Raw genomic sequence first — 21083 nt, 5'->3', positions numbered from 1 at the left:
ATTGCCGGTATCAGGTCACATGCCTATTGCTGAGCCAATCACAGGCGAGCAGAATTAGATTACCATGAGCCCAGTCCGGCCCTCCCCCCGGGGGATCTGGGATTGGTCAACTGTCACTGAGTAGTAACTGGCTGCAGCAGGGGGAGGTGACTGACAATAAAATTGAGTTCTGTTGGGAAGAAGGGGTGGGTATTAGATATTCATTTGCTGTGTGCTGCTTATTACCATATGCACAATGTGTGCTGGACATGAGGATCTCCAGTGATAGGAAATGTTTAGCACAGGTCAACCTCAATAATCAAATCAAAGTCTCCATTCTTCATTAGGGCCCTGTTTTTGGAATGTCAAAATCTCTAAAATCAAAGCCAACTCATCAGATCACTAAGAACTCTACTTGGGCTCAGATTCAAATATGGATTTTGCTAACAGGGATTTTATCTAAAGTAAGGTGGAAACCGGTTTCTTCCTACCTCCCACTAATTTTGCAGAGCTGTAGAAACAATTCTTAAGCATATTAGTATATTCAGGAGTACTAACTTGCTTCCAGGCACATTTCTCATACTCTCATTTCTAATCAAACTTTTCTAAACCGACGTTGTCAGACTTCCTGGAGCCTAGAAACTATTCCCCAAATCAGAAAGAACTTTTCCTCCACTGGAGTCCGCACGGTATAGCGGTTAAGAGGAAGTTCAAATCCCTGCACTACCACTAACTTGGTGGTCCCTGTGCTAGTTGCTTAACCTCTTGATGTCTTAATTTACTCAACCATAAAATGTGAATGATAATCATAGTCAGAGTTTTAGAGAGGATTAAATGGGTTAGTGCATAAAAAGTGCAAAGCACTGTACCTGGAAAGTAAAGTGTTAGCTCACTGAGTATTAGCTACTCCTAGTGTTTCTCTCTTCTCCATCTTTCTTTCTTCTCTCTTACCCCATCATCACAGAGCTACGTCATCATAAAAAGCAAAGCCTAGTGACTGACCATTCTTGCTGGTTGTTCAGTCAATCAATAGCTTGATTTTTTTTCCCTGTTTGGTCAGACAAATTCACTATTTGGTAAGAACATATAATATTAATATGGTAATTTTCTCTACCCTGAGCTTTCTCTGAGGCCATAGGACCGAGCCTTTCTGGAGCCTAGGTGGCTGCTTCTTCCTCTGGCTGTGTTCCTGGCCTTGATCCAGCTCCTCTGCACAGCCTCAGAGAGGCTGAGCTCCGAGAGGACCTTGGGGACCCAACTTCATTGACTCACAAAATCAAAATATACAAATTCCCTCTTAAACCATGATATATAACTGAGAGAATATTGCCTCTCCACTGCATTAGGGCCCGCCCTATTACCTTATGGAATTACCCACAGTGGCAGAAATCCATTCACCTGATCCACTGACACCCTGGGGGCAGCTCGGATAGCATAAAGCCAATTGATAGATGTATATTTGATATATATTTTATGCCTGGAATTTATGTCTTCTGCATGTTTCATTTGCCATTCTGACTCACTTTATACCACAGGAGAACCAGGGAAATTTCGAAAGGGACTGAGAAAGAAACAGTATGGAAGAAACAGGGTAGAAATCAAAATAGCAATTTTTCTTTCTGATCTAGGACCTCACATCTGAGCATCTGATCAGCTTTAAAGCACAGAGGGAATATAACCCTCCTTTCCTCCTCCCAAGGAGTTATGAGAAGAACAGATGCTAAGCTGCAAGGACTCGAAAATCCTTTTCCTGCAGACCGGCAGCTGGGCCAGGTCCCTAATACAAAGTGTGTACGTGGGCTGAAGAAATGAGCAATAACAGAACTAAAGGCAGGCGTTTTGTTGTATACGGTTAGCAAGACCCTGCCACATATTTCAGTTCGTTTCATGCTTAAAACTCACTGGGAGGAGGTCAAGACTGGTATTTTCAGCCCTGTGTTACTGGTGTTCAAGAAAGGAGAATGGCCTTATTAAGGTCACGGCTTGAGACAAAGCTGCAACTCAAACTCAGCCTTCCGTCTCCTCCTTATCTCTCTGGTGTGTGTATGAATAGGTAAGAATTTTAGAAGCCTTCTTCATAAGTGCATACAAATAGAGAGAATCATCCCCATGAATATTACTCAGTCCTACCATAGGTTCTATTTTTTCCAATAGCTTAATTAAAAAAAAAAAAGAATTCACACCAATTTATAATAGCAGCTTACACGCACATACACACACATACATATACATACACACCCATATACTGATTTGAACCTCACAGAAACTCTGTGAGGAAGGTACTATTCTTTTCCTCATTTTACAAAATATAAAACCAAAATATGGGAAGATTACTTCCTAGTAATGCAAGCCGGTCTGACTCTAGGAAATGTGCTCTTAACCACTTCACTATACTGCTTCTTTATCAAGTCATAAATGGAGAAATGGAAATCTACACCTAAAATATAAAGTTGGCAATAAGACCAGGTGTCCTATAAGCTCAATACCTGGTACCTTAAGGATAGGGCCTAGGGAGAGACAAAATCAACTGATCCAGTAGACTTGATTAATTCCCTCTGCTCTGCTGGCCTTCACTGCCCAGTAAGGCAAATATTCATTTCAGTTCACCAGGTAATTATTGAGCACCCATGAAGTCCAAAGCTCTACACTGGGTACTGGTAGTACAGTGGGAGGAAGACAGACATAGTCCTTGTCCTCACAGAGCTTATAGCCTGAAGGGCAAAGCATCTACTAAACCACTAATACCAAGAGTGAAAGCAATAGGCCAGCCTTTTTCACAGACTCTTCACTGGAACTGATTGAAGAAGTTGTGTAGTCTGGCCCACCCATTGCAGAAATCTCCTCTACAATCTTTCCTCCAGATAACTATGCCGACTCTGCTGGAATCCTCAAAGCCAGAAAACTCCCTCTTCCAGCCATTGTATGTTACAATTTAAGAATAAAACTTTTCTATATATTGTGTCTACATCTTCTGCCCGGTAATATCTGCCATTGTTACAAATCTGTCTTTTGCAGTCCACAGACTAGGGTCTATCCATCTTCAACACAACATTTCTTCAAAGCTATCAAGTGTCCTTCAAGATTTCTCTTTTTCAGACTAAAGTTCTCCTCTTCCCTCTGTCACTACACTTAAAGATTGGCTCTCCAATCTCTTCCTTACTAAGTAGCACACATTGGACGCTGGCACATTTGCCAATAACTAAAGTGAAACACAGGAAAGAACATTTTATTTATTTTTTTTTTTTCTTAAAAAAAAAAGATGACCAGTAAGGGGATCTTAACCCTTGTCTTGGTGGTGTTAGCACCACACTCTCCCAAGTGAGCTAACCGGCCATCCCTATATAGGGATCCGAACCTGTGGCCTTGGTGTCATCAGCACCACACTCTCCCAAGTGAGCCATGGGCCGCCCCAGGAAAGATCATTTTAAATGTGGTCTGACCAGTAGGGTGAAGTGGAATTATGATCTACCTTGAACAGAATACTGTACTCCTATTAATCACTGCATTCATTGTTTTAGTTTTAATACTGATCATACAAAATTGGCTCATGTTATACCCAGATAATTGCCTGCCTTTTTCTAAGAGAGTTGTCAAATTAGGTCTCCCCCAAACTTCTACTTGGGGAACTGATATGTTTTTAATCCACATATAGGGATTTACATTTTCCTGTGTTAAATTTAATCTTGGTGAAACTCAGATGACAGTGGATATCTTTGTGCTTATAGAATAATCCTGTCTTAACCTCCAAAAGTTACTTTCATAAAAAATCTATCTGGACTAAGCACTTGATGAGCTGAGTAGTCTTTTCTGAACCTTCAAGTTATGGAGAAGGATCCAATAATATAGCATTTCCTATGAAAAGTTCCTCCTCTAAAGGTCCTTACTCCCTCCATCACCAGCTCCAGGGCCTCTGTCCCCCTTTCTGTTACAGATGTAAGCCTTTCTAACTCCTGACCACCTTCCACTTCTCTACCATTCTGATTCCAACCAACCAAATTCATCTCTCCTGAATTATGAAAAAAATTCAGTTCAGCCTCAGCCCCAACTAACAAATTTTGTCTCAACATACTCAAGCAGTCAGGAAAAAATATATATTCCCTCTTATGTAACAGGTCTATCCACCTTCGAAGTAAGTGCACGTAGATGGATGGTAATCAGCATTCTACAAATAATTTTTGAGTACATGCTATGGGCACGCACAGCTCCTTGAAGGACGCAGTGATGAACAGCATCAGACACCATCCCTGCCTTTATAGCACTTACCATCTAACAGAGAAGACAGACATCAGCCAAATAAACACACAGTCGATGACAATTCCAGGCATAAAAACATGGAGAAGAAAAGATGACTCTAAGTTATTGAAGGATTTGGTGTACTCAAGGGGTCAGGAAGGGTTATCTTAGCAAGCGGTGAATGAGCTGAGACATAAAGAGAAGAAATTAACAAGAGTATTCAATGTCACTTTATTTACAGTGTTGAAAAACTGGACACAAATACATGTTCTTAATTGTCTGTATAGAGGAACTATTCGGGCTGTTAATTTATGGCATATCCACGTGATAAGACTATTATTAATTTTGGGTACTAAAATATTACAAAGATAAAAAAATGCAAACCAACCTAATTTTTACAATGCAAATGTGAAAAACTCTAAATAAAATGTTAACAATGAGAATCCAGCAGTACATTATGTAAATAGATTCATTCCAGGAATTCAAAAATATTTCAGTCTTAGAAAGTCCATTAATGAAATTCATCATATTAATAAGTCAAAGGAGAAAAATACCATTACCAAGAAAATTGTCAAAAAGCATTTGATAAAATTTAAATCCATCTCTGACTTAAAACTTACTTTTTGAAAAAGGACATACACAACCTCCCAAATTAACAATTATACTAACAGTGAAACACTAGAAGGATCTCCATCAAGGTTAACAAAAACATTTGGGGGCAAGCTTTTACATTTATTTAATATTGTTCTAAAAGTGCCAACCATCACATGTAAAATCAGCAAAATAATAGACACAGCTACTGAAAAAAAAAGAGGCACAGTTATCATTATTTGCATATGCTATAGTTATACACTATAAAAAAAAAGAAAAAGCCTAAAACTTGGGGCAAATACAACAAAAATTCAATGGGACATATATGAAAAAAATATAAAAACAAAACTATTTAGAGGCGTTAACAAACAAATAATGAAGAAACATAACTAGCTCTTGGGTGAGAAGATTTGATATTATAAAGATACGCATTCTCTCTCATAAATCTACAAAACCAATGTAATCCCAATAAAATTGATAAATGATTGTCACTTTTAGGAGACTATTCACAAACAAGTAAAAATAGCTGAGAAACTCTAAAGGAAAAAAAAGTAATGAGGAGCGATTTGCTTTGTCATATGTGTTACATATCAAATGTGCTATAAAGCTATAGTAACTTAAAATTTTTGATTTTGGAAAAAATAGGTGGACAGATAAAGGAATCAGATGAGACAGAACAAAAATCCACTCAAGTGATAAAGAAAATATAAGAATGATAATTTTTAAAAACAGCAGATCAGTATCTGTGGGATACAACTAAAGCAGAGATCAGTAAAGATGAAAGAATAAAAATAAACTAACCAGCCAAATCAAAAGATGTAAAATGAACAAAATAAACCAAAACGAAGCAGAAGAAAGGAAATTAACAGCAAAACCTAATGCTTCAGAAAAGAGAAAAACAGAATAGTGAACAAATCAAAAGAGCTGATCTTTCAAAAAATCAATAAAATAGACAAACCATTATCTCACCTAATCAAGAAAAAAGTGGGAGAAAACACAAATGCATAAAATAAGAAATGGCAGAAGACAAACAACCATTGAAACTGAAAATCGAAAACATCATTAGAAAACACTTTGTATAATAATTCTGGACAATAAATTTGAAAACCTAAATAAATAGATAAGTTTAAGAAAATGCAGCTTACCAAACTTATGCCAGTCAGATAAAGTTTAAACAGACCAATTTCCTAGAAGAAATAGAGAAAATTATCAAAGACCTATCTCAAAATACACAAAAACAAAAACTAAAAAGCACCAGGCCTACATTATTTAATATAGAAACTATACTAAACCTTCAAAAAATAAATAATCCCAATACGACTTAAACTGCTCCAGAGAGTAAAAAAGGAAAAAAGTTTTCCTTTTTTTTTTTGGAGGCAATTATACCTTTGATACTGGAATCTGGTAAAGATTGCATCAAAAAAATACATATCAATCTCACTTGTAAAGATGGATGCAACAATAAATAAAAATTAGCAAAGAGAACCAAATAACCAATTAAAATAATGCTCCAGAGATTTAAGAAAAGTTCACTACTAAGAAATTCATTAATATAATATAATCTGCCATGCTAATAAATCAAAGAAGGAAATCAGGTAAACCATATACACTGAAAAAGCATTTGACAAAATTCAAATTTTTGTGAAATATCAAAGATTTTGAATTTTAAAAAAATGTTTAAAATACAGAAGTCAATAAAACATAGGCATTCCTGACCTGTTCCTTATGAGGGCAAAGCATACTCCGTAAGGAGAAAGACGAAAGTAACCATGGCCATAGACTTGGTGTCTACAAGTGACTTCTCAAGTGGGCTAAGGACATCTGGGCAGGATATGGACATCTGCTGCATTAGGGAACAGACTAGAGTACCAAAGTGTCACCCCCACCAACTATTTGCAAAATACAATGGAAAATGGAGAAATCTGGGTAGGTATTTTTACATGCATCATTTAATTTAATCCTCCTCACCAAGAAATGGGTAGAATCATCTCTATTTCACAAACCAAAATTTGAGGATCGAAGATGCTATTAGCGTACTCAGAGAACACAGCTGCATTTATGTCCAAAACCCTCTAGTCCTAATTCTAGGTCTCGTTCACTCTCTTCTCTATGTCGCTCCAGTCTCGTCATCAGGGATCCTCACTGGCCAAACCCAAAAGAAACCCAGGGGGCAGGAACGGGTGGATGTGGTCCACATCGGTCAGCCTCCTTAGCACAGAGGAAGGGTGAGTGATACGTACACATCTGGAAGGGCTAAAGGAAGCTAGGAGGCAAATCCAGTTTCTTAACTGCAAAGTGGGGATAATAAGAGTTGCTGCCACATGAGTTGTTCAGGATTGAATAAGATATTGCATGTAAGCATCTCAGCAATTGTCTTGACGCTGATTAGACTCTCAATAAATATTAGCCATGTGAAAGACTCATTTTCTTGCATTGGTTAAATGTCCTGAATCAAATATACTTCATTTTCTTTAGTCAAAAATTTGAGTTTTGTGCTTAAACTTGAAGAACAAAAACCAGCAGAGAAATGACACAGCTGGCATCATCCATCAATATCCACTGGAAAACTGATGAATATCACAAACAGACCAACATCTGGGCACAGGAACATGCTGACCAAATGAGCAACACCAATTTCTCTTCAAAACAACACTTTAAACCCATTTTTAAAAGCAATGCCAGTGAGGAACATACTCACTAAGGAAACATCTTTTTGAGCTGTGGTTTCATTCTAGGAATATGCTCTTTGTACCATCCTGTCAATGGTAAAGTTCACACTTAATAATTGTGGTCATAAATGACCACCTAAATATGTCAGGAATAATTTAGCATCTGTGACCCCTAGAGCTGAAAATGTAGATGAATGTAATTAACCTACTTCCAAAATTGAAAAAAAAAAAAATCTGCTCTGTTTTCTCCTGACTTGGGAACATATGGCGTCAGATTACATGGTTGGCACCTGGCTGACTGCTGGGTCCATGTGTCGCGTGCTAACACAAACAGGCAGAGGCACAAAGCCTGCCCAGAGCGGTCCCCAGCCAAATCCAAAATGGGCAGCTCGAGCCACAGGCTCGGCCAGAAACTGCTATTAACAGCCTGGTGGAGGAAACAGAGCTCTCAGCATCACCCTGCTGAGCCCAGTTTCCCCTCTTGCCCCATGACCTCCTCCACAAGCACATTGAGAAGGACCCGTGAGGCTGGTTTCTCCATTGACACATGTCATCAGCACTCCTGGCTCTGTTTGTTAGGGAGAAATTGAATTGGCCTCAACTCAACTTTGGGGTTGTCTGTCTTCAAGTTAAGGTATTTTGAAGCAAGTAAATCCAACCAAATGCTTTCCATCCCAAGCAAAGGTGTGCTTGTCATTCTCCCCACCCAATCTCCCAAATCGTGGCATATTTATGTTTAGTAAAGAATATTCACCTCCTATCAGTGTGAAGAAAGTGAAATGCAGCATCAGCACCTCCTGGGCTGCTGTTCTGTTCCTCTCTCCCCTGTCTTATCGTAAACTCCATTTCTATCTCTGTGAATCAACCCACATCACTGATGCGTCTGGGCTGTGTATGCACCTTTACATCCCAGTTCCCTAAATTGCCCATTGCAATACTGTCTGCCCCCAAATTATATTATCCCCTCCTTCTTGTGATTATCTTACTTCTCTTTTTGCTTTTTTTTTTTTTGGACATATGCCCGACAATTCTAAGTTGAACTGTGGATGAAGAGAGTTTAGCCCATGTCTGCTGTGGGACTTGAGAAACCCCAGGAAACAGTATCAAATTGGTACAGTTAAAATGAAAATAAGCCTAGGGAAGGAGACCGAGGGTGTCAGATGTGTGATTGTTTTGGCTCACCTGGGGCATGTCATTCATAATAAGCTGGGAGGTGGAAGAAAGACATTAATGACCAGGAGGAAAGATCACTGAAGGGATTAAAAACTGGGTCTTTTTCAGCCAGCTGGAAAGGATCTCTAAGCCCAAAAGAAAAAAAGAAAAGGCCAGTACATCCACTAGCAAGAAATGTATCCCTCCCACCACCATACCAATATACACTATCTGGCCAGAGCAAGATGGAGATATAGAAGATGGTTCTCTTCTTCCCAGATCCCTGTTTTGGTGGTTGTAGTAGATATCTGCTGCTTCTGTCTGCCCAGAGTTTATCTCCTGTTTCTTCTGTTAATAACACTCCCATGTGCTTAATGCAACCTAAATGATTGTGGTGGTGCTGCCAATCCTAATACTTTGTCCCCACCCCCATCGTCATTGGTCACATACATGGGCATTTGACCCAAGCACGTGAGACAGTTTGCTGACATTATGTGAGTTAATCCCAAGAAGTGGGTATGCAACCCAAGCCAAATTAGTGAAAATCTCTGAAATCTATATAAAACTGGAGCCTAGGAGAAAAAACACCTCTTTCCTCTGGAGTCACCAAACTAGGAATATGTAAAACTGGAGCTGACTGTGCCATGTTGCCCATGATGCAGAGGAAGATACTACACAGGTCTTTGTGAACAGGCCAAGAGATGGGGAAAATATGGAGGAGAAAGAGGGATGAGGCATAGGGAGAATGATTTGGAAGAGACACAAAGAGATAAGGAAATATGGCAGAGAGGTTAGGGAAAAAGAGGAAGAAAGAGGGGTGAAAAAATAGAGATGTGGGAGAGAGAGACTGGTGAGAGACAAAGGATCAATGAGAGAGAGAGAAAGAATGGGAGAAAACTGGGAGTGGATATGGGGTGAGAGAAAGATGGGAGGGAGAGAAGATGGAGAGAGAGGTGTGGAGAGAGAGAAATGGGGAGAGATGAGGTACAGAGTGATGACGGAGACAGAGCTGGCAGGAGAGATGGGGAGAGAAATACGAAGGAAGAGAGAGAGGGGGAAGACAGAGACAGAGAAATGAGGGAGGGAGCGAGGTAAAAATGGGGTGAGGGAGAGAGAGAGAAGAGAAAGGGAAAAGGAGAGAAAAATGGGGTAGAGACAGATACAAAGTAAGACACAGGAAGGGGGAGGGAGATAGAGGAGAGGAAGGAGAGAAGAGGGCGGCTAGAGGACATCTCCTGAGGTCCTGGTTCCACGCCACCCTTGAGACTGCCTGCCTCCCTGTGTATTCTAGTTTATAATCAGATCTGCGTTGGGTCCTATCTCTCGCAACCAAAAGAGTGATAACCACCCCACTGCCCTTAATCGAATCTAATCCTATCTCAAACTTGGCTCTCAGTGGTTTTGTTCTAGAACCCAAATATGAACTGGACGTTTCCCTGATCAACTCAAAACACACCTGCTCCTAGAATCTACCCAGCTAACTTTCATACCGCAAATAACAGGGAGAAAAGATCCATTCCTTTTCTCTGCCAACAGAGAGCATGTGAAGATTTTCATTTCTTTCTTTCTACTTCCTCGTCAGGATCTGGTGATCAGAAACCAATGCCCCACCAAAGATACAAAAGAAACTACTTGGAGGCTGAAAGCATCGTTTAGGAAAAAAGGATGTTGTGCATCCTACCCAAATTTAATATGACTTTATGCAAAATAGTAATGTGTCTGGTAATGCAAAGATTCTTCTAAAGTATGTTAATAATCCAAGATTATTCTCCTTAACAAAACGAAAATGTACGTCAAAAAAAGAAGACCTAAAGTAGCTGAATCTTGTACGCATTGATGGAGCTGATTTACATAGATAGCATTTAAACTCCATCATCATTATCCTATCAGTCTCCTGTCTAACGTGCAAGCTAAAGACGTTCAATGCGCTTAGAGGTTAAAACACACGCGCGCGCGCACACACACGCACACACACACACACACACGCACACACACGCACGCACTACACCTACCAGCCAAAATGGTGGTAAATGACAAAAAAGAAAAAGGAAAAAAAAATAATAATTTTAGGGAGACAGATGAATATCAACTGAGATGAGAAAAAGACGGTAGTATTTCCCCCCCCCTTCTGTACCAACATAGTAACCTAAAAGATTGAATAAAAGAAAACTAAATATTTAAGAGTAAAATGTGGTTATCAAATGGGGAGAAGGAAAAAAAAGGAGCCGGCATTATGCTAAGAGCTGAGTCTGCCTCTGCTAGAGGAAGCAGCTTCCAGTGTGCTTGCCTTGGCTTCAGTGGAAGGCAGATTTAAATGAAATACAGTTGAGTTTGTAAATATGTTCAGATTTTTTTTTTCTGTTAAAATGTTAAGTGAAGTTAACTCTAACGAGGAGATCCAGATCCAGAGGAAGCACAGGAGAGATTATGCACAGAGTGGGTACAAACGGAGAGGGGAACCAGGGGTCACACATTCGAACATCCTCCTTGTCTTGAGAGCTCCTTCTTAACCACATACGTGACTGTGGCCTTGCAAATCTTATGGTTTCTCTAATGCCTCCGCCACCATGTCAGGAAAGCCAGAGGGATCAGAGGCAAAAGAGAGCCTGAGGGGTTGTAAAGCCATTGACCTCATCAGCCTAACCACTAGGTAGTTCTGAGCTGCACCAAGGCGAGCAGAGAGGAGCCTCAGCTATCCAAGTGTGCGGTCGGGGAGCGTGGGGGGCACCTCTCACATCGGCTGAAAGAGAGGTAAGTGGAGGCAAAGGGAGAAGAAAAAGCAAACAATGGGGCATGAGAAGAAAGAGTAGGGAAGTAAGAGGACAGAAGAAAGAGGGCAATAAGGACAGAGAAGAGTAGGAAAGAGGTGGAGAAGAGATTAGGCAAGGAAAGTGAAATGTTCTTAGCCTCCATGCATCTGGTTCCTCACTCTGAACACCCAAGAGGAAACCCAGCCTTTCAACATTTACTCCAAATATCTGCTCTGCGAGTTCCCACATTATGCTCAAGGGCAGTCACCACGCGTGGGACACTCTGCTCTTTCCCACCAAGCCCAGGTACACTTCAGAATCCCGTAGTCCCTGCTATTAAATGGGACTCTGCCCTGACTGCATAGTTGCCGCTCTTAGAGCTTTTCCTCCACCTCCCTCAAATCCAGACTGGATACCCTCTAGCAAGTGTCCTCTTCACAGCAGGCCTTGCTCATGTCTGGGATTTTTCCCAGCAACACTCAATTTTATTTACAAGAAAAAGAGACAAAAGTCAATTAAATAAAGTGTGATGCCAAGAGAAATACGGAGAAGCGCCACAAAATTTTTTTAAAAAACCAAAAAACTAGCAACCTTGGGCCATGCCTCTTTTTGTACTACCCCACAACGTGACAAGACTAAACCAGACAAACCAGGTTCTCTCAGCCAGCAGCCTAGTCTACTAAGGAACAAAAATAAAATAAAATGACAGCTTTTGAATATTAATAGGGCATATCAGCAAGGGTGAGCGGGAAACAGTCGAAGGCATCCACAAGCTCTAAAATCAGCACCTAAAAGCCCAAATTCATCTCATCACTCCTCTCTTAAAAATTCCACGAAGAAAATGAATCTTTATTTCAAAAATAAACTTCTGAGATGCCGAGAGATAAAAGTAGAGAAAGAAATACCGAAGCGCCGCAGGACCATCTCCTCCTTCCCTAGGGCCCACCGCCAGGCCGAGCGCATTATAGATGCCCAATAAATGTTTGCAGCACGAATGATGTGAAAAGAAAAGCAGTTTTTTGAAATCAATTCAGAATGGGAATGAGCTTTGAAAACAGGCTGGCCTCCATCAGCATCGCAGAAATAGAAAACAGTTTGAGGTAGCCGAAATCTACTCCAGACATCACCTATACAATCTTGGAGGATTTTCATTTCTAAAGAGAAAAAGAAACAAAGTGTTCTGGGACACCCCATTTCTTCTTCTTCTTCTTTTTTTTTTTTGCTTGGGATCTGAACCCCTGACCTTGGTGTTATGACACCACACTCTAACCAACTGAGCTAATCAGCCAGCCCAAACTCACCCATTTGTGTATTCAATCATTCATTCAATATATATTATGGCATGTGTACAACATGACAGGCACTACAAAAGGCTCCAGGACTCTAGTTGTAAAGAAAGACAAGCAAAGACCCAGCTCTCAAGGGAATGATACTTGCTCCGCTCCTTCTCTGCACCCTAAACCTAAGCTGGACCAAACTTGAATTATGCTTGAATCATCTCAATAGCCTAAATTTTCTCCTGACCACAAGTGTCCCCAACCCCCAGTTCATCTTGCCCACCCACTGTACAATAATCTTTCTAAATCATTACTGTTTCCACGTTGTTCACATGCTCAAAAATCTCCAGCAGCTCCTAGTATCTACAATTCAATTTAGGACACATTTATCAACTAAGTACTCCATATTAGACATTGTGCTAGAATTATAAAATAAACTCTGTGCTCCTCAACATAGCATGCTGAGGATGGTATTATTCATTGCTGTATATCAGGTTACCACAAAACTTGGCAACTTAAAACAAAAAATGAGTATTATCGTCCAGTTTCTATGGGTCAGAAATCCAGGAGAAGCTAAGCAATGAAAATCAGGTTGCAGTCCAGTTATCAGCCAGGGCTATTGTCACCTGAAGGCTTGACTGAGGCTGGAAGATCTTCTTCCAAAAAGGCTCTCTTACACAGCTGCTGGTGGAAGCCTCAGTCTCTCCCCATGTGGGCTCTCCAAGGGCTGCTTGAGTGTCCTCATGACCTGGCAGCTGGCTTGCTCCAGAGACAGAGAAAGAGGAAGAAGCTACAGTGCCTTTAGACTAGTGACTTCCTAGTCTTGAAAGAAACATCATCACTGTTTCTATATTTTAGTAAAATTGAGTCACTAAGTCCAGCTCATTCTCAAGAGGAAGGGAATCAAGCTCCATATTTTAAAGGGAAGAATATCAGCACATTTGTGGACTAACCTAAAACCACCACAAAACTCTTTATAATCAGACCCTAACCCATTTACCTATTTTTATACCCTATTCTGGTATTTCCAGGCTTGCCTCTGCACTCCAGCCCCACAGGTTCTCCTGGATAGACTATACCCATTATGCTATGGTTTAGATGTGTCCCTTCCAAAGTTCGGGTGTTGACACTTAATGGCCAATGAGATGATATTAAGAAGTGGGGCCTTTAAGAAGTGATTAGGCCATGAGGGTTCCTCCATTGTGAATGAGATGAAGGCCCTTATAAAAGAAGCTATGCACAGCAGTCAACTCTCTTGCCCTTCTGCCTTCCACTATGTGAGAACACAGCATTACTACCCTCCCAGAGGTTGTAGCAACGAGGTGTCATCTTGGATGCAGAGAACAGCTGTTGATCTTGGACTTCCCAGCCTCCAAAACTGTGAGAAAATAAATTTCTGTTCTTTACAAATTACCCAGTCTGTAGTATTTTGTTATAGCAGCATAAATGGACTAAGACACATTGTCAATGCCAACTCTTTCCTCACATGTTGCCCACAGCTTGGCCTGCTCCTCTGCCCTCCAAATCCCACATACTCAGAGAAGCAGCATAGTACGTGGCTACGATTATGAACACTGGGATGCCTGGATTCAAATCCTACCTCTACTTTTGGCAAATTACTTAACCTCTACCTTGATTTCCTCACCTATAGAATGATGATTATAGTTCCTGCTTCGTAAACTTGTTACATTAATTAAACAAATTAATATTTATAAGTTACTAAGAACAGTGCTTGGTACATAGTAAGTGCTGTTATAGTATCTGTTAAATAATATGGATATTCTTCTGCATATTTCAAATCCCATACTATAGCATTTAGTGAATTCCTTTACTAAACTCCTAACACTGTAATTGTATCCCATTTTAACTCCGTCAAGATCTATAAACTCTCATTTAATTATCTCACTTTTAGAGGTCTTGCCTCATCTCCACGTTGTTTTCTGACCGTCTTTAAATTTTGCACCTTTTAGAGTGCCTAGGAGAGAGTAAGCATTCGATATCAAAGGAAGAAAGGAAGAAATTAATTCACATTGGCCCCCAGAAAAAATATTCCTGCTGTCTTCCCAAACACCAAGAAACCACACTCTTGCTATTTCCATGTGACCCTCTGATACCATAGGGCCAACCCCAGTTAGGCTTTCCCAAGGCTTAGGCAAGCCCACTTTCCCCACAAGGGGAATTTATGAAAACACCCAAGATTGATGGTGTGGGGATCCCCTTAGACCTGGAGGTAGGGGATGGGGCTGGTGTGAGCCTCAAAGAGGAAGGCTCATGAACTGCTATATCAGCAGGTATAGCAATCTTATGGGATTGTTAAATCTGCAAGAGCCTGATATTTCAAAGTCATCACCAACAAATGGTCCTTCTTCATCCCAGACACAGGCACCCTGGAGCTTTAGAACACCCCACCTGCACTTTTTCCCAAAGGGGTAGTATTTCCTTCCCCAAGAATTCATAGCTTCCACCCAGAGCCAAAGCCTGAGCTGGACCCTTTCTCATACTTGGAACCTGCTGGGACTCCCAGGTGAAAATATAGGTAATGTGAATTAATAACTACAGAGGGCTTCTGGAAAAAAGTTCTTTCCCCATCACAGAAAGAAGGTTCTGGTGGTCTTGGTTTGGTCACTAAGAGACTGCATTATTCATAGAGTCATTCATTCATTTATTCATTCATTCATTCCTTTTACAATTAGTCTTTACTAAGCTTATGCTGGGCACATCAGCTGATACCAAGAAGTAGAATATGGGTATCTGAGCTTCAGGTATCTTACCTGAAACCAATCACCCTCTCAGACCTCAATTTCTTTGTCTATAAAATGAGGAGGTTGGACAGTCTCTAGGGTTCTTTTCGCTGAAAAAAAAAAAAAATGCTATCTTTTCTGATTATAATGCCTGCTCTGCTTTGCCACGAAGATGAAGTTAGAAAATGTGCATGAAAAGTGCTTTGAAACTATAAAGCACAGTTCAAAATGTAAGGAATTATCCTCATTGTTGTTGCCATAGCCCCCAAAATCCCTAGAGAAAAGTTTTCAAAGACCTTCTTGATAACATCCCACTGGGATCCTAAATAGGAAGAGCTCTTCTTCAAGTCTCACTGGGATCTCTCCTGCTGCTGGGGAGGTCTACAGGGTTGTTTTTGTACATTAGCAGCTTTGGAACAAATGCTTTTCAGAGATTGCAACTGCCCACAGCAAAAAAAAAAAAAAAATTATTATTTGACCTAATTCTGAGGTCTAGTCTAGGTCCAGAAGGAAAAAGGGCTGTGATCAATTAGTGATGGCTGCTACGGCCATGGGATGGAAAAGTGATCACAAGCTCATTGACATTGCTGGACTTCCCTAGTAGCTACAATGTATGAACATCAATTATGTGTCAGGTATTCTACTAAGGGCTTCATGAGTGTTATCTCATTTATGGAGTAGGCACTAATATTAATCCCATTTTACAGATGAGGAAAATGAGACCCAGAGAGGCTGACTTGCCCAGGATAGTGCATGCAGCAGAGCCAGAATTAGAAGCTAAAGCTGAGTGATCCCAAGGCCGGTGTACTTTGTTACTATAATACACTGAACTTTAGCTGGGATCCTAAGACAGCATACAAATAATGGCAAACCAAAGGACCCTCCTCATATTTTTTCTAAATAATAGATGCAATTGTTACATCAGCTCAAGGTTGGAAGGTTATTGGCAGCCTCTGACTTAGCACAGGGATTGAACCTCTGAAGCAGCAGTCTGTAAACTTTTTTGATTGCATACTCCATTAGTTAAACAAAACAAAACAAAACTGTGTCATCCAATCCAATATACAGATATCTATATGTAGTTCTCGGCTGGCATCTCCTTCTGTGGTCCACACCCATGCATTTATACATTCATTCATTCATGCAACCAATAAAGACTGAGCATAGACAGGCACTCTAGAAGTTTGGAGAATCCAAAAATGAACCAGTCTCAGGCACATCCAGACTAGGAAGGGAATTAATGCATGTATATAAGTTGATATGACATGAAGTTGAAAGTGATAAGTTCTCTAAGAGAGGAAAGGAAGAGATGACTTCCAGCTGGAAGGATCAGGGGAATGTGTATGACTAAGGAGGCTGAACCAAAAGCATGGACAGAACTCAGAAATGGCAGGAGGTGCACCGCAGGCTCAAGGAGTAATGGGGAGCAAAGGCAAAGAAGTAGGGAAACTTTCTAAGTAGAACAAAAGTGTAGGCAAGATCATGATCCACAGACGATAGGTACTGAGTTGGTAGAGAGTTGGTACTGTGTTGTATGGACTGTGCATTCCAGGCAGAGAGAACAATATTCACAGTAAAAGTGAAAGAATAAAAGGCCAGAGTAGCTGGAGCCAGCAGTGTAGAGAGTGTAGAATTTCATAAGGCTGGAGCAATGGACATGGCCCAAATGCCACAAAACTCACAGGGTGAGTTAAGTCATTGAGGGGGACAGTGTGCAGAACAGCCATGATCAGGCTACCTGCTAGAAAAGATGGCTATGGCTGCAGTGTGCAGAGTGGATTGGAGGAAGGAAGGAAGGGCGGTTACATCACCTGAATACTTTCCTGTCGGAGCGGACACATCACTCCAGGATGTCCCCAGAACATCTGGGCAGGGTAAAAGATGGCAGCTCTGAAAAACATTCCTAGCTTATTTCTCAGTCCTCTGGAGCCTTTGTGATTCCTCTGCAGCCAGGGCACCATCAATATTAACCACAGGACATAGACTTCATGAAGAGGATGTGAGAACTCATTGCCTAACCCCTGCGCATTTTATAAGGCAGCCCATCTCTTTACATCAGGGTGACTTTGGGAAAAGATTTCCAGCCTCTCGGTCCTTTGCAGTCTGGGATGGGCCTCCTCCTGGCAGGACAGATTCTTCTCTTGGTCAATCACAAGCTTGGGAATCAGATTTTCCATTCGGTTCCCAGGGTGCTCCGGCCTGAGCTGACACACTGCCTCTTTAAACACATTATGAAGATTATCAGCAATGTATCAAGGTGTCTGTGCAGAATGGTATAAACTTCGGCTGCACTACTTATTGCCATAAACCACACTTCCAGGTTTTTATTTATATGCGCATTAGTTCAATATGATTGGATCTGTAGGCAGCAGAAGGGATTGGGGTAATTTATATATATATATATCAATAAAGGTCTCCAACCAGCCACGGGGTGCTCTAAGGGGAACAGTAGTTCCATTTAAAACATTAGGTACTGGAGAAATTGAAAATAACTCTCTATTTAGAGGCCAAGGATTAAGGCATTTTGCAAGGAAGGTCTCAGCCCAGCCAGGCTATGCTAAAAAGGCTGTTAAAATGTCATTTGGCTGATAGTTAAGCCACAGAATTCACCTTAACCCCTTCATTTCAATTGGATTTTTTTCTGCGAAGCATTGACCCTAACAGGATGATAGCACAGTGTGGTGGAAATGGTGGCAAAGTGTATGGGCATATGTCATTTTTTGCCTCCGAATGTCTATTTCCACTTTCTACTGGTAGCATCACCAAAGTGAGCTCTTACACCCACTGGGTGAGGTCTTTGTGGGACTGTTTGTCAAGGTTCTCTGTGGTCCCCTGCCCATGAGTGTTCTTTGTCCAAGCTGAGGCAATCAGACTCTCACTCCCAAGATTTTGACTATTGATAAAGTACCATGAGGAGCCAACTTATCCTGGTAGGGGTTCCCTGAAGAGGCTCTCTCATAGTTCCTGCCGTCTACTCCTGTGAAGCTGCCCTGACTCCTGGCTCCTGTGCTTTTTCTGTCATTTTATGAACCATGGAATAGTCTTCCAATGAGTTCTGCTTATGTTAGCCAGAGTTTCTGTTGCTTGCGACTGGTGAGCCTGTCTAAGCAACATGTTGGGGGCCAAGAGCCCTACATATTAGGCTTGGCTTCTTGGCTAACTAGCTCTGTGACCATGGACAAGTAACTTTCTTACTCTGAGTATCAGTTTCACCAATAAAATAAAAGCATTAGAAGAGGCCAATGTTTCCCAAATTTCAGGGAGTATCAGAATCACCTGAGGGTCTTGTTGAAAATCTAGATTCTGATTCAGTTGTTTTAGGGTGGGGCCCAGGCACCTGCTTTCTGACTAGCAGTGAGTCTGTGCCCACCAAACCTAAAGAGCACATTTTCAAATGATATGCTCCCATGCACGTAGTTCTATAGAGGATCACAGGAGTAGCCTCTGGGTGAGGGAAAAGTCGAGGCAGGTGGCACTCTTGTTTGAACGAGGGGAGTCTCCATTCATGTTTTATATACTGAGTTTCTATGCAAAATTTTCTCGCAAAAAAAAAAAAAGGCTCTACCACTGAGGAGAAAAAAAAAAAAGTTGACCATCAGTGGACTAAGATCACTAGATAATCTCTAAGGAATCTTACTGTTCTGATTCCACACGGCACCTACTGCACGGCTCCCAAAGAGAGCAGGTGTCAAACCCTTAGGGGAACTGACACTGCATTTATTTTATTTAAGAGGCTGACAGGTGTGAACCACATCAGGAAAGTAGATCCCGCTCTTGTCTGAAAGGAAATTAAATGAAATGGAATTCTGGCACATTCTTGAACTTCAACTTTGAAAGGGAACAAAACCAAGACTTCAATTCTGAAATCTTCCTAAGAAACCTACAAACAGGAGTTTTATCTCCCTCTGCAGATAATGATGCAGCAGCCAAGGCCCTGAATGATGTGCCCAGCGTGACTCAATCAAATAACAGCAGGGTCCCGTGACCTCTCAACCACATCAGCAGGCTCCTCTCATGGTGCCCTGTCCTGCCACGGCACTTGGAGCACCATAAACTGGAGTTGGTGGAGATCCATAAAAAGCCCAGTTCTTATTTTTTACTTTAGAATTCCAATGTGGCTCCATTTATTTTCAAAAGAGCATGTGACGTGTTTGTTGGCACCTTCCTGGCTATAAAATATCTGTGTACATTTGTGGTTTGGGGCTGGGATGGATTAGTTGCTGTTTCATCCCACACTCATCTACTGCATGGAGCACAGGGAGAAACAGAATTCCACCCTGATCCCCTCTCATATCTTCTACCCTCTACCCAGACCAACCCGTATGTGTCCTCTGCTGAATGGGAAGGTTAAAAATCAGCTACTCAATCTTTTATCAGCTGCATGACCTTAGCTGAGGCATGTGACCTCTGTCTCTGTTTCCCGGCCCATGTGAGGTTGTCATAAAGATAATATTAAAAAAGAGATCAGCAGTGGCTAACATTTATCCCCCACTCATAATGAGCCAGACACTGAGCTATGTGACTTCCCCATGAATTATCTCAGTCTTTACACATGCTTACAAGGTAGGTTTGACTATTGGGACATTTTACAGAAAGAAAAAGGTGGGGAAAAGTTAAGTAGTAGAGTTGGCTTCAGTCTCAGAAGTCTGACCCCAGAGCTATACTGTGTTTTTGCTTTTTTTTATTTTGGTGGCTGGCTGGCACTGGGGATCCAAACCCTTGACCTTGGTGTTACAACGCTGCACTCTAACCAGCTGACTAACTGGCCAGCCCCCTACAGCTATATTGTTAATTGCAAAGCTGTGTTCATGCTGCTTCTCCACACCAGTTGAAAAGTTCAGAGGATTCTCAGAGGACTTGGATATGGGGAATCAGATGTGGAGGGTAATCTAGAATAGACTAAAGCAGAGAGCAAACATGGTACGATGGAAAGACCATCAGCCTAGGTTTGTCCCTACTAGCAGTGGGGCCGTGTGACACTTTTCCTTTCTGAGACTCTGTCTTCTTATCAGCAAAATGTGGGAAGTTATTCCTTTCCTGTAAAGAGATAGTGCAAAAATAGAGATGTGTGCACAACCATCCATCAAGTACTCAGTAAATGGAAGTGATATAATGTGTGTGTTATGTGTGAAAAGTTAGTTGAAAGTAAGATACTAGTATTCATATAAAGTATTGTCATATAGTAAAGTGACAAAATTCCTTCCAAGATTATAAAGTTAGCCCAGAGTTTTATTCCATAAGTTACAGTCACAGAGAACATGGGTCAAAAGGCCATAGAGTTAAAACAAACAAACTTGTCCCCATCTCCCACTCACCCAATTTTTCTGGGTCAAAAGCCTTGAAATTTCCTACAATAGAAAATCTCTATTATATATAGGGCATTGCATAAGAAGCACAATTTCAATATTATTCCTTGTGGAGACTAATCTTTACACTCATCATCCAGGTAAAATTTCTACTGATACATTTATGTATGTCCTTTTAGATGTATTCCTATACATACACACATATACTCACAAGTATTTACTTTAATCAGCTCATATTATACATGCTAAAATTAAAATTTACTTTTTAAAAAAAATATGCCTGAGACATCATTCTATGACAATAAATACAAATACGTACCATCATTTTAATGCCTTCATAATACAACACTGTGCAGAAATACTATGAAAATCAACTGGAAGTTTA

Source organism: Cynocephalus volans, chromosome 2 (genome assembly GCF_027409185.1).
Source record: "Cynocephalus volans isolate mCynVol1 chromosome 2, mCynVol1.pri, whole genome shotgun sequence".
In the NCBI taxonomy this organism is placed as follows: Eukaryota; Metazoa; Chordata; class Mammalia; order Dermoptera; family Cynocephalidae; genus Cynocephalus; species Cynocephalus volans.
This window is presented reverse-complemented; position numbering follows the sequence as displayed.